At 50.4% G+C, this 13321-nt stretch overlaps 1 pseudogene; it reads right to left on the bottom strand.

Annotated features, from left to right (window-relative positions):
• Nucleotides 1–1959: 1959 nt before the first annotated feature.
• Nucleotides 1960–12682, bottom strand: LOC142774326 (uncharacterized; annotated as a pseudogene).
• Between the last annotated feature and the right edge of the window lie 639 nt (nucleotides 12683–13321).

Here is a 13321-nt window from a genome sequence, read left to right as displayed (position 1 = left end):
AGGGCAGTTGCACATTAACTAGTAGTTGCGCAAGACTTTCCTGCAAGCGCGGTGGCTTCCACGGCCACCACGAGAGGTATATAAAGGAGTCCCTAGTAGCTCAAAAAACGCAGTCGCCAACCGGCTGTCCACTCAGGAGGACCTCAAGCCGACACTAAAGAAGCCTTCGGTAAGACCCTTTTTTTACTTAATTATACTATACTCTGAATTGTTGCTTTTTTGCTCTTTGAATAGAGACCATGGCAGAACCATGTAAACGTCAGTATGATGAACAAGAAGACGAGGTACCGCTATATTACCAATTGGAAGTGCTTTTTGGTCCGACTACATCGACAACGACAAGCGCGACAGCTGTCAGTCAGTCAGTCAGTCAGACAGTCAGTCAGGCAGTCAGTCAATCAGTCAGTCAAACATCAAATAGAGGCGGCTAAGAGTGTAGCTAGTCAGTCAGTCAGTTCAGTCAGTCAAACATCACTGACTGACTGACTGACTGACTGACTGACTGACTGACTGACTGACTGACTGACTGACTGACTGACTGACTGACTGACTGACTGACTGAATGGATGGATGGATGGATGGACCTGACAGCTGTCGCGTTGTCGATGTAGTCGGAAAATGCAAAGCATTGACCAAGCATATCTCTTGACCTGAGTAGTATGCCTTTGTTCTCAGGCCACCGGTACCTGGGTCCCGGGAATCCACTGCGCAACGGAGATCCGGTGGACGAGGACGACGGCATAGCCAAGTCGCACGACGAAGCCTACGAGCGAGCCACAAGTCACGAGGACGTCTTTGCGGCTGACCAAGCATCTGCAGCTCTCTTCTTGAACGACTTTAGACGCACTGGTAACTGGCATTCTGCATTAGGTGCAGTCGGTCTGGGCACGAAGAATATTGTAGAACAATAAGTTTTGGGCCGCAGCCTCTATGGAATGCCAGGAGATAGACGGAAACGTGCACATAACGGGCAACCAGATACAGCGGACGCAAAGCGATACCAGCCTGACTCAAGCACCGGCGACGCCGAAATGTCGGCAGTCAGACTGACTGACTGACTGACTGACTGACTGACTGACTGACTGACTGACTGACTGACTGACTGACCGACTGACTCACTCACTCACTCACTCACTCACTCACTCACTCACTGACTGACTCACTGACTGGATGGATGGATGGATGGATGGACCTGACAGCTGTCGCGCTTGTCGTTGTCTATGTAGTCGGAAAATGCAAAGCATTGACCAAGTACTCAGGATGTTAGGTTGAAAAACTGTTTATTGATCAAGATGACGCGTGCCGACGTATGTTTTTAGATGCGGAGCATCTTATACTCGCGCCTTGTAGTGCGCCGTCCGCGCCGTTCGCACCGCTTCTCGAACATTCGACAGCTGACGCGCGCGCATGCGCCGTCGCGCCGTCGCCCACTCTTCCACCATCTGTGCATCCCTTCCTCCTCTACACACCGCGCGCGCTTCACTCCTCCACCATCTGTGCACCCGTCCTCCTCTACACACCGCGTTCGACATCTACAATTCTCCTGATTCTCCAGTGGACGCGCATGTGGCGTCGCGCTTCGAGAACATTCAACAGCTGACAGTGCATGCGCCGTCGTGCTGTATATATACTCAAGGTCGGCGCTCGCTCGCTCAGTTGCCGCTCGTCGGTTGGTTTGTACGGCGCGTCGACGTCCAAGGTCGCGGTGAAATGAATTCCAACGAATCCACAAACACAATGATCGACGTCCCTTCGACCAGCGCCGCCCTTTCGCATACGTGTGTACGTGTTCACTCATTTAACACCCCCTCCTACAACCACGTTAACCAATTTAGCCATCGACCCAAGTAAGTCGCAATTTAACACCCCATTTCACAACCACGTTAACCAATTTAGCCATCGACCCAAGTAAGTCGCACTTTAACACCCCGTTAACCAATTATATGGTCCGCACCCTCCTCAGTGTTCCCCCGAGGGAAGCTGCGGGCAATTTTTTTCCATGACAAACGTATCAAAAAGGAGCACCAGGGCCATCGGGTGAATTTTCTTGTCGTATTTCTTCAGGGGAGGACATGCCCGCCACTTGTAGCGCCACATGCGGTGGTTGAAGGCGTCGTCATCTGGAAACACCTCGTTGTTTGAGAGCACAATGACGGGTGTCCTGGAGATGGTCTGGTCAGCAGTGTACTTGACAGCCACTGAGTCTACATCACCACCAAAACTTTTTTTGACAGTATCGAAAGCGGATGACTGACAGTTTGGCTCGTTCCATACCAGGGTGCGATGGCCAACGGTGTCCTGTAGTGGAAAGCTAGTGTAGCGGTTAAAGTTGCGAATGGTACCGCGGTTAATGTAAAATGAAAGAACAGGATCGAAAAAAGTTTTTGCCTGCACTCGGAGGGGACACAATTTCCATGCAATTTTTCGGGGATCACCTTCTCGACCAGGCTGTACAAGTTGTTGACAAAGGCCGACACTTCCTCGGGGATGCCGTGAAACTGAAAGTTTAAAAGTTCCATCATGGCATCAAACGACGCGGGCACATCCATGTAAAAGCGAGGTCGCCATGTAGCGAGGTCGCCATGTGGGGCATCAAAGAGTGGCTGCGTGTTCTTGTACATTTCAAAGAAGTCGAGGGTGGAGTATGAACACATCTCATCATTAAACACTTGGATGGCTCGTTGAAGGCGCTTGTCGTCCAGGCGAATAAACCGAAAGACCGGGTCTGCCACTCACTTGGGGGTGCGCACAATGTTGCTCAACGGCGATACGTGGTTTTCGCATAGCCAGTCATAGATGGATTCTTCCGACGCTCCTTTTGCACGTTTTCGGCACTTTGTATCCTTTCTTGCTCATGCTTTGTCAGCGTCTCTACCGCTCGTCTGACCTCCATGGGCGTCGTCACATGCAACTGAATGTGGAATTTTCGGGTGCAGTATTTCCAAAACTCGGCCGGGCTCGTGTCCAGGACCTTGGAATTGTCCCAAATCTTCATTTCTAATGTCACGACCTCAATCGCTTCCTCCCACTTTAAGGTATTCCAATAGTCGGGGCTGACTATTGAGATACTGGACGAGATTGTAGAGGTCCCATGCGCTGGCGTTTGTAGACCAAATTGACGAGCGATTTGGTCGTCTGACGAAGCCAGCGAAAATAAGACATCGGCGTGTGTCGTTGCTCCAGCTGCAGTCGTGTAGGACGTGGACGTGTGGTAGAGTGGTTCCTCGTGTGTGGAGTGCGACGGCTGCGACTCCGTACTGGCTAGGTCCTTGTTCGAATCCTCTGACAATGTCATTACAAATTGTCTGAGCTTCTCCGTCGTCTCGCGCAGGAAACACATCGTGCACAAGCTTTCTTCGTTTTGGAACTGAGTGTAACTGCAATGCCCAGCGTGGAGGGGATTGTAAACTTTTTCCAACTCCTCTAGACCCTGTTCCTGGTTCGGGCACGTTTGAATTTGATACTTCTACCAAGCCTCGATCAGGCTCCGCAAGTGTCGCCATGGTTTCATTAATGTCATAGGCACAGTTCTCGTGGTTGGAACCAATAAACACTGTAGTTTGTACCTGGGAATAAAGACGGCGTCACCAAAAAGCACTTCTAATTGGTAATATAGCGGTACCTCGTCTTCTTGTTCATCATGCTGACGTTTACGTGGTTCTGCCATGGTCTCTATTCAAAGAGCAAAAAAGCAACAATTCAGAGTATTGTATAATTAAGTAAAAAAAGGGTCTTACCGAAGGCAGATTCTTTAGTGTCCGCTTGAGGTCCTCCTGAGTGGACAGCCGGTTGGCGACTGCGTTTTTTGAGCTACTAGGGACTCCTTTATATACCTCTCGTGATGGCCTTGGAAGCCACCGCGCTTGCAGGAAAGTCTTGCGCAACTACTAGTTAATGTGCAATGCCCTTGCGAGACGATTATGCAAAGCAGACAAGGCGTTGGTTTAGTTTATATATATATATATATATATATATATATATATATATATATATATATATATATATATATATATATATATATATATATATATATATATATATATATATATATATATATATATATATATATATATATATATATATACGGCAACAATGAAAATAGTAACTGAGTTCACGGCACTGCAGCTGCGAAGGGCACTGGACAACCCAAAACAATTCCAAGTGTAACTACTCTTCCTAAATGCAGCTGTCGTCTCTTTTCTTAAATGCTACTCTTCCTAAATTATTTTTTGTTTTATTTTTACTACCCTTCTAAATGCTACTCTCCCTAAATGCAGCTGTCGTCTGTTTTCTGTTTTATTTTTACTACCCAATCAATTGTGCCATGCATGACATGCCCAACAGCAACCCTGTGCACAGCCGGGAGGCCCCCACTACACGCGTAATCCAGAAACGGGCAAGGAATTTGCATTGCACCCGCTTGCACAGCCTACTGCAATACGGGTCAACCCTCTTTTTACGAAGAAATGTTGACAGGGCGCGGAGTAGTTAAAGGCTTAGAACTTCCTAAAATGCCCGCTTACCAGCCTCTGCCACAATACGCGGCACCCCTCCTTCTACGACGAATTGTTTACGGGACTCCGAGTAGTTAAAGGCTTAGGACTTCCTGAAAAGCTCTTTTTTGCCCCACACCCAACCGCCAGTGCCAGGAGGGGCCGTCTGATCGGGAGGAATGCATTAGTGAACGGAAACATACACAGACCGCTGACATCAGAAAGGTGAAGGGGAGAAGGGGGAGAGAGATGAAGGGGGAAGTGGAAGGAAGAGTGGAAGGGGGGCACCCGAGGGGCGTCCACCGCATATCATTTTTCGCTTCTTCTTCTCTTTTTCTTCTTTTTCTTTCCTTTTTCTTTTTTTTTTCCTTTTTCCTTTGTTCCTTTTCTGTCTTTTTTTCCTCTTTCCTTGCCCTCTGATTTGAGATTGTATAAAGCTGAGCACCGACAAACTGTATCTTTAATCCTGATGAAGGCCAGACTCTAGGCCGAAACGTCGAAATAAACCACGTTGTGACCGCTCACGGAGGATCTACTGGACTATATACAACGCTACGGCCACTCTACCACCATGCCTGCCTATATATTGTCACGATGAGTCACAAGTACTGGGGAATATATTGAACGACCGGGTAGCTAGCTCTAGGACGATGCGTCAGTCGTGGCTGGCTCTCGAGCCGAGAAGAGACACGCAAATCTTCTTTCTTTCCTCCAGATGGTAGAGCCGCTCTTGCAGTCGACCCACTACGTGTGGGTGGCATTATCCCCCCTTTCGAAAAGAAAAAAAAAGTCCCAAAAGGGGGAAAGAAAAGTGCATAGCACCACCACGATGTTACTACATAGGCACGTGGAAAAAAAGAAATTGGAAATTCGGATGAAGTAAAAATAGAAATGAACGAGCGTGCCAATATAGGAAAAATCAGTGAACGAAGAAGCAAGTTCACAAAAATAAATAAATAACACATAGAAACGCTGTACGGCAAGAAAAAAGTTATGAACAACGCGCAATAAATGGTTTCATGCGCAACACATGAACGACATCCGACCTCGGTCGTGTCCTACTCCGTGCCTGCGATGTTGAGTCCGGAACCACTTCGTAGTTCACGTCACTGACGCGACGTAACACTTTATAAGGGCCAAAGTACCGGCTCAGTAACTTTTCACTAAGGCCACGGCGGCGGACGGCCGTCCACACCCAAACTTGGTCTCCGGGGTTGTAAAATACTTCACTGTGGTGGATGTTATAGCGCCGTGCGTCTGCCTGCTGTTGCTGGCCGATGTGTAGTCGCGCGAGCTGCCGGGCTTCCTCAGCACGCTCTGCGAATTCATCGGCGTCAGTTGCCAACTCGTCTTCGTCTTGACACGGTAGCATAGAGTCCAGCATGGTCTGCACTTCGCGGCCGTAGAGAAGCCGAAATGGCGTGAATTGCATGGTCTCTTGCACGGTGGTATTATACGCGAAGGTCACGTAAGGTAAGATCCGGTACCATGTTTTGTGCTGTACGTCGATGTACATTGAGATCATGTCTGCGATGGTCTTATTCAGTCGCTCGGTAAGTCCGTTGGTTTGCGGGTGGTAGGCAGTTGTCTTTCGGTGTCTGGTGTTGCTCAGTTTGAAAACCTCGTCCATAAGCTGCGCCGTGAATGCCGTCCCTCTGTCCGTTATTATACTGGAAGGAGCACCGTGTCGTAACACGATGTGGCGCATGAAAAATTGTGCTACCTCAGAAGCCGTGGCTCGTGGGATCGCCTGCGTCTCAGCGTAGCGTGTCAAATAGTCGGTCGCGACGATCACCCATTTGTTGCTGTCCGCAGATAGGGGGAATGGCCCGAGAATGTCCATGCCGACTTGGTCCAACGGCGTGCAGGGTGCTTCAATGGGCTGAAGCAAACCAGCTGGCTTAACAGATGGTTGCTTTCGACGCTGACATTCCCGACAGCTCTTGACGTACTTCTTGACGCTTGCCGAAAGTCCTGGCCAATAGTACCTCTCGCTCACTCTGGCAAGTGTCCGTGAGTAGCCCAGATGACCGGATGTGGGTTCGTCATGGCAAGCGAAGAGGACGTCGTCTCGCATGTCTCGAGGAACCACCAGGAGGTAGGTACGGTTGTTCGAACGAGCGTTCTTCTTGTACAGCACACCCTCTCGAAGGCAGAACGACGGCAACGAGCGGGATAAATGACGTGGTATGATTGTGCCCTGGCCCTATAAATGATCGATGATCGGACGAATCTCTGCGTCATACCGCTGCAGTTTACTCAAGTCTAATGAGCTAATGGCGCCCAGGAAGCCTTCGTCTTCCTCTGCTTCCTGACTGACGACATGAAGGGGTGCGCGTGACAGTGTGTCAGCGTCTTCATGCTTACGGCCGGACTTATGGACGATGGTGACGTCAAATTCCTGCAGTCGCAAGCTCCACCGTGCTAGCCGTCCTGAAGGGTCGCACAGGCTTGCCAACCAGCAGAGGGCATGGTGGTCCGTCACTACCTTGAAGGGACGACCATAAAGGTACGGGCGAAACTTGGTGATTGCCCACACGACTGCGAGGCACTCTTTCTCCGTAGTGGAATAATTCGCCTCGGCACGGGATAGAGAGCGGATGGCGTAGGCTATCACCCTTTCGATGTCGTCTTGACGCTGAACGAGCACTGCACCAAGCCCAACGTTACTAGCGTCAGTATGGACCTCCGTGTCAGCATCATCGTCGAAATGAGCGAGAACGGGTGCTGATTGCATGCGCTGTCGCAGTTCATCAAAAGCTGCTTGTTGCTCGTTTTCCCAGACAAACGGCGTGTCGTCCCTTGTGAGACGAGTCAGAGGTTCTGCTATCTGTGAAAAGCCATGAATGAACCGGCGATAGTAGGCGCACAAACAAAGAAAGCGCTGGACGGCTTTCTTATCGACAGGAGCTGGTAATTCGGCAACAGCGGCAAGCTTGTCTGGATCGGGCCGGACTCCTTCAGCGCTAACTACATGTCCAAGAAATTTCAGTTCTTCATAGCCGAAGTGGCACTTCTGTGGCTTTAGAGTGAGGTCCGCCGATCGGATAGCCTCCAGCACGCTGCGCAGGCGCTGTAGGTGCTGCTCGAACGTGGCAGAGAAGACCACCACATCATCAAGGTAGACAAGACAAGTCTGCCACTTGAGCCCTGTGAGGACAGTGTCCATCATTCGCTGGAAAGTTGCCGGCGCTGAACACAGGCCGAAAGGGAGTACTCGAAATTGGTATAGGCCGTCTGGAGTCACGAAGGCTGTCTTTTCGCGGTCTCGCTGATCTACCTCGATTTGCCAGTACCCGCTTTTGAGATCGAGAGAAGTGAAATAATGGGCACGACGAAGTCTATCCAGCGAATCGTCGATATGCGGTAGCGGGTACACATCCTTTTTGGTCACGTTGTTGAGCTTTCGGTAATCGACGCAGAAGCGTAGTGATCCGTCCTTCTTTTTGACAAGCACGACTGGAGATGACCACGGGCTGTTGGATGGTTCGATAACACCATCGTCAAGCATCTCACGAACTTGCGTACGTATCGCTTCACGTTCTTTAGCCGACACGCGGTAGGGGTGCTGGTGTATTGGGCGTGCGTCCTCGTACGTGATGATCCTGTGCTGAGTGATGGACGTCTGGCGGATCTTTGAGCAACTTGCGAAGCAAGACCTGTCCTCGAACAAGAGCGCTCGCAGCGCAGTCTGGTTATCGGTGGACAGATCAGGATTGATGTCAATGTTGCTCATTGATGTGTCTGCGTTATCCACTATTTCTGACGTGGGACAGTTGGTTACGTTTGCTACTTCGTGGGCAAACGCTATCGAAGTGCCACGGAAAAGGTGTCGATGCTCGTTGCTAAAGTTGGTAACGAGCAATTCAGATCGGCCGTCGCGAACGTGTATTACACTTCTCGCTACACATATGCCTTGCTGCAGGAGGTGTTCTAAATTTGTCTCGGCCACCACATCGCCATCGCTCAAACCACAGCATGTTACGTCGACTAGAACACTGGCTCGGGGAGGAAGCGTCACGCTCTGTTCAGAAATACGGTGTACGTCGACACGCATTCCGTCATCCTGCACGTTGATTGCTCGCTGGGCTGAGAACGTGACGCGGCGCTCTTGCAGATCAATGATAGCTCCATTTTCCTGTAGAAAATCAACTCCCAGAATGACGTCACGGGAGCATTCACGTAGAACAAGGCAGCTTGCTACGAATGTGTACCCTTGAATCTGTACTCTAGTTGTGCAGGCACCCAGTGGAGTTACGACATGGCCACCAGCTGTCCGAATCTGCGAGTTCTGCCACGGCGTGATTACTTTCTTCAGCTGCGTTGTCAGTTTCCCGCTCAGTATGGAATCGTCTGCGCCGGTGTCCACTAACGCATTAACTACACAACCATCAATTGTTACTGCTATGTCGAGTGAAAGCCGGCTATCCTTTGCAGCAGCAGGTGATGTCGGACCAGTTTCTGTACGGTTCTGCGTCAATAGAAGGTCTTCAGCGCTTCGACGTTCAGCGACCCCGCCCCCAGAGGTCGCTTCGGCTAGTTTTCCCGGCGGGGGCTGGGAGATCGTGCGGTAGAATACCGCTGGGGCATTGATGAAAATCGCCTCGGTGATGGCGAGCGCGACTGGCGCCCGGCAGACGGTGGTTCATGCTGCTGGGAGAGGTAGTTTTGGATGTCGCGTGGTCTCTGACCGTAACGGGGGGGGGGGCGGCGAGTACGCAGAGAAGCCGCGAAGCCCAAGACGGCGATAAGGACACTGGCGGTACAAGTGATCAGCTTCTCCGCAATGAAAGCATAGAGGCCGGTGATCGGGTGTGCGCCAGACATCAGAATTCCGAGGATACGAGTGCCGATCGTCGATGTACTGGACCGGTTGCACCGAACGATGGGCAACAGAAGCACCACGGCCAAAGGGCAGGGGCGGTGGCGTGTACGTGCCTTCGTCGTATGGTATGTGCTGCGCTGACTCGAGTGAAACTGCAGGGACAGGATGAACAAACAAAGGCGGCGATGCAGCAGGGCGTTTCAAGGCTTCCGCGTAGTTTGTCTTACGGTGGTATTCAGCAGGAGCTGACGCAGCTGTATCAGGAGGCAAGGTGTCCCGGAGGGCCTGGTGCAGCTCATCTTTGATGACAGTTGCAGTAGAGCTAACCGTAGGATGAGGTGTTACACCAGCCTTTTGCAACTCTTCACGTACGATATTACGGATGAGTTCACGTAAGGAGTCATTGCTGGTCCCAGCGGCGGCGAAAATGTCAGCAGTGGACATGCCACTGACTTGCCTGTCGTATTGGTTTGATCGCTGCTGTAGCATTTTTTCCATTGTCACGGCTTCAGACAAGAACTCCGCGACCGTCTTCGGAGGGCTTCGCACGAGGCCGGCAAAAAGCTGGTCCTTGACACCACGCATCAAGTGACGAAACTTCTTGTCCTCCGTCATTCTTGAATCTGCCCGTCGGAAGAGACGCGTCATGTCTTCGACGTACGCGGTCACAGTTTCGTTTGGCGACTGGACGCGGGCAAGAATAGCTCGTTCAGCTCTTTCTTGGCGGTCAGCGCTGGCATATGTCTGCAGAAGTCTACGAGAGAATTCTGGCCACGTCGTCAGCTGCTCCTCTCGATTTTGATACCACGTGTGAGCCCCGTCTTCGAGATAGAAGTAGACACGACCCAGTTTCGCCGCGTTGTCCCACTGATTCAAGTTGGCTACGCGCTCGAAGTCCGCCAACCAGTCCTCAACGTCTTCGCTCTCCGTACCATGGAACGTCGTCGGTGCCCGTGGGCTTTCCAACGTATATCGGTTCGACGACGTGCTTCCCGTGCTGGTTGGCAAGGTTTGTACCGAAGTGCTGGTCATGTTTGTTGACGTGGTGGTAGCAGTATCGCTGACTTCCGGAGGCAATCCCCTGATTCGGCGGCTCGTCCGATGCACGGGAGTATTGACTGGCACTGGACTCGTATTACGGCTTCCTGGGGGGGTCTGCAGCATCCGTGAGACTACCCAGCACCTTCCACCAGTTTGTCACGATGAGTCACAAGTACTGGGGAATATATTGAACGACCGGCTAGCTAGCTCTAGGACGATGCGTCAGTCGTGGCTGGCTCTCGAGCCGAGAAGAGACACGCAAATCCTCTTTCTTACCTCCAGATGGTAGAGCCGCTCTTGCAGTCGACACACTACGTGTGGGTGGCAATATATATATATATATATATATATATATATATATATATATATATATATATATATATATATATATATATATATATATATATATATATATATATATATATATATATATATATATATATATATATATAAACATATCCCTTCTTAGTCTTCGACGACAGCGACGCTCAAGTAATAAAAAGTCAAACGGAAAGCTTTCTTTCATCTTGCCTTTATTGTGGAAGAAAAGGCACCGAGCTTCTTGAGACCAAGGAACGCTGCTGCGCTTCCGCCAGTTTTTCGAGCTCTGCCTTGTGTTCGGTCACCTCGGTCTCCGTGCGAGCAAGGTTTACTGGATGCCCGTGACGTGTGAGGCTGTTGTAACTTGCTTTGATGTTTTCGTTGGTGTGACGCAAGTATGACCCCACGCTTGACGACAGAGTCACGCTGTCGGCTACTATGGTGTCCACGTCAGAATGAACCACCAATTTTGTGTCAATTTGAAAGAAAGCGGCAATATCTTGGAAAGTTTCGGTACTGCCTGGATCGTCCTTGTTCGACTTGTTTACCGCCAACACACCAACACTCAAACTCGACTGAATGTTAGAATGTATCATCGTTTTTAAACCACGGGTAAAGTGAGTATTTTCCATAGGGTCTAAATATTTCACGTGGCGCGTGTGCATATCGTCGGGTCGAAGACGCATGATGACGTTCAGATGTGGCTTTTGTTCGTATCACTCGTAGTTTGACAAGTTGCTAGTAGTGTAGGATACAACGTCAGTAGGCAGGCCTAGCTGTGTTCGAGTTAGCAACTCATTTCCGCGTTGTAAGTAGGGCCCATCTTTAGCCAAGCGGCACCTCCAAACTGATACTCATAGTTGACTATGGGTGTGCCCACGTGGCCTTTGAAGGGAAACTGGTTCACAAACTTGGTCGAGTGGAGACTAGCCTTGTCAATGTGAATAAAGTCATAGGCAAAGTTGTGTCGCGGCACGCCCATGCACGCAGGTATGCTCTTTTCGTCGTCGCCATTTTGCTCCTCCTTTCCCGGTGTGATTTTAAGACCCCAGCAGCTCTTAGCCAGATCGGCGTGGTCCTTCTCCTGAATTAAAGTGTAAGACTGCGGTTTCATAGGGTTGTTTGTCTCGCCTTTCTTAACGCGGCAGATGCCTGTATCCAAGGAGTGGTTTAATCCGACGGAGCTAAGACAATAAACTGGCATGTCAGAGTTGACAGGTTGGACAAACGAAGAGCCAGTCTTCCAAGGGGTGCGTAGACCATGGGGAGTAACCTTGACAGTGCAACGCACGGCTCTTGTGTGAGACGGTAAGTTAAGGTAGGTGCCGCGAGGAATATAAAGGTACGGCCGGTCCACTTGCAAGCGTGAGAGGCTAGTTAAAACTCCTGGAAACGTTTTTTGGGTGCCATACACTAAATTCGTCTTCAGCATTGAATAGGCCCATGTGGTGAGTATTTTGCTATCACGGAACACTGTGACCACTCCGTGGTCGCGAGGTACGCGCAAAATCTGCTGAACGAGTTCTGCGGAATTTTCACCGTCACCTCCAATTCCTGCTCCGCCTGTACGGACGGGAGCGTTCGATTGCATCTGCGCCAACATTTCGGCGTCGCCGGTGCTTGAGTCAGGCTTGTATCGCTTTGCGTCGGCTGTATCTGATTGCCTGTTATGTGCACGTTTCCGTCTATCTCCTGGCATTCCATAGATTCTGCGGCCCAAAACGTATTGTTCTACAATATTCTTCGTGCCCAGACCGACTGCACCTAATGCAGAATTCCATTTACCAGTGCTTCTAAAGTCGTTCAAGAAGAGAGCTGCAGATGCTTGGTCAGCCGCAAAGACGTCCTCGTGACTTGTGGCTCGCTCGTAGGCTTCGTCATGCGACTTGGCTATGCCATCGTCCTCGTCCACCGGATCTCCGTTGCGCAGTGGATTCCCGGGACCCAGGTACCGGTGGCCTGGGAACAAAGGCATACTGCTCAGGTTAAGAGATATACACATGGTAGCGGTAGCGACATCGACGACAGGTACACTCTTAGCCGGCTCTATATTTTAGCCGCCTCTATTTGATGTTTGACTGACTGACTGACTGACTGACTGACTGACTGACTGACTGACTGACTGACTGACTGACTGACTGACTGACTGACTGACTGACTGACTGGCTGGCTGGCTGACTGACTGACTGACTGGCTGGCTGACTGACTGACTGACTGGCTGGCTGGCTGGCTGGCTGGCTGACTGACTGACTGACTGACTGACTGACTGACTGACTGACTGACTGACTGACTGACTGACTGACTGACTGGACGGACGGACGGACGGATGGACGGACCTGGCAGCTGTCGCGCTTGTCGTTGTCGATGTAGTCGGTAAATATCGACGAACGTTCTGAGGTAGGTGCCGTGAGAGACTCGACGCCCCAATCACCGAGGAAGGGGTCTTTGCTGCTGCCCAAGCAGCCAAGAGAAATTCTGCCCCTGATTCAGATCAAATCACAAATGCAATGATAAGGAACCTCCGCGATAATGTCATAGATGCACTGAAAAACCATTTTAATGACAGCTATTGGCTCAAAGTGAAGATACCCGAGGAATGGAAAGTAGCCAAAATTATTACGATACCTAAACCTGGGAAGAA

The sequence above is a fragment of the Rhipicephalus microplus genome, chromosome 10 (assembly GCF_043290135.1).
Source record: "Rhipicephalus microplus isolate Deutch F79 chromosome 10, USDA_Rmic, whole genome shotgun sequence".
NCBI lineage: Eukaryota > Metazoa > Arthropoda > Arachnida > Ixodida > Ixodidae > Rhipicephalus > Rhipicephalus microplus.
Note: the sequence above shows the minus strand (reverse complement) of the source record. Positions and strands in the feature narration are given on the sequence as shown.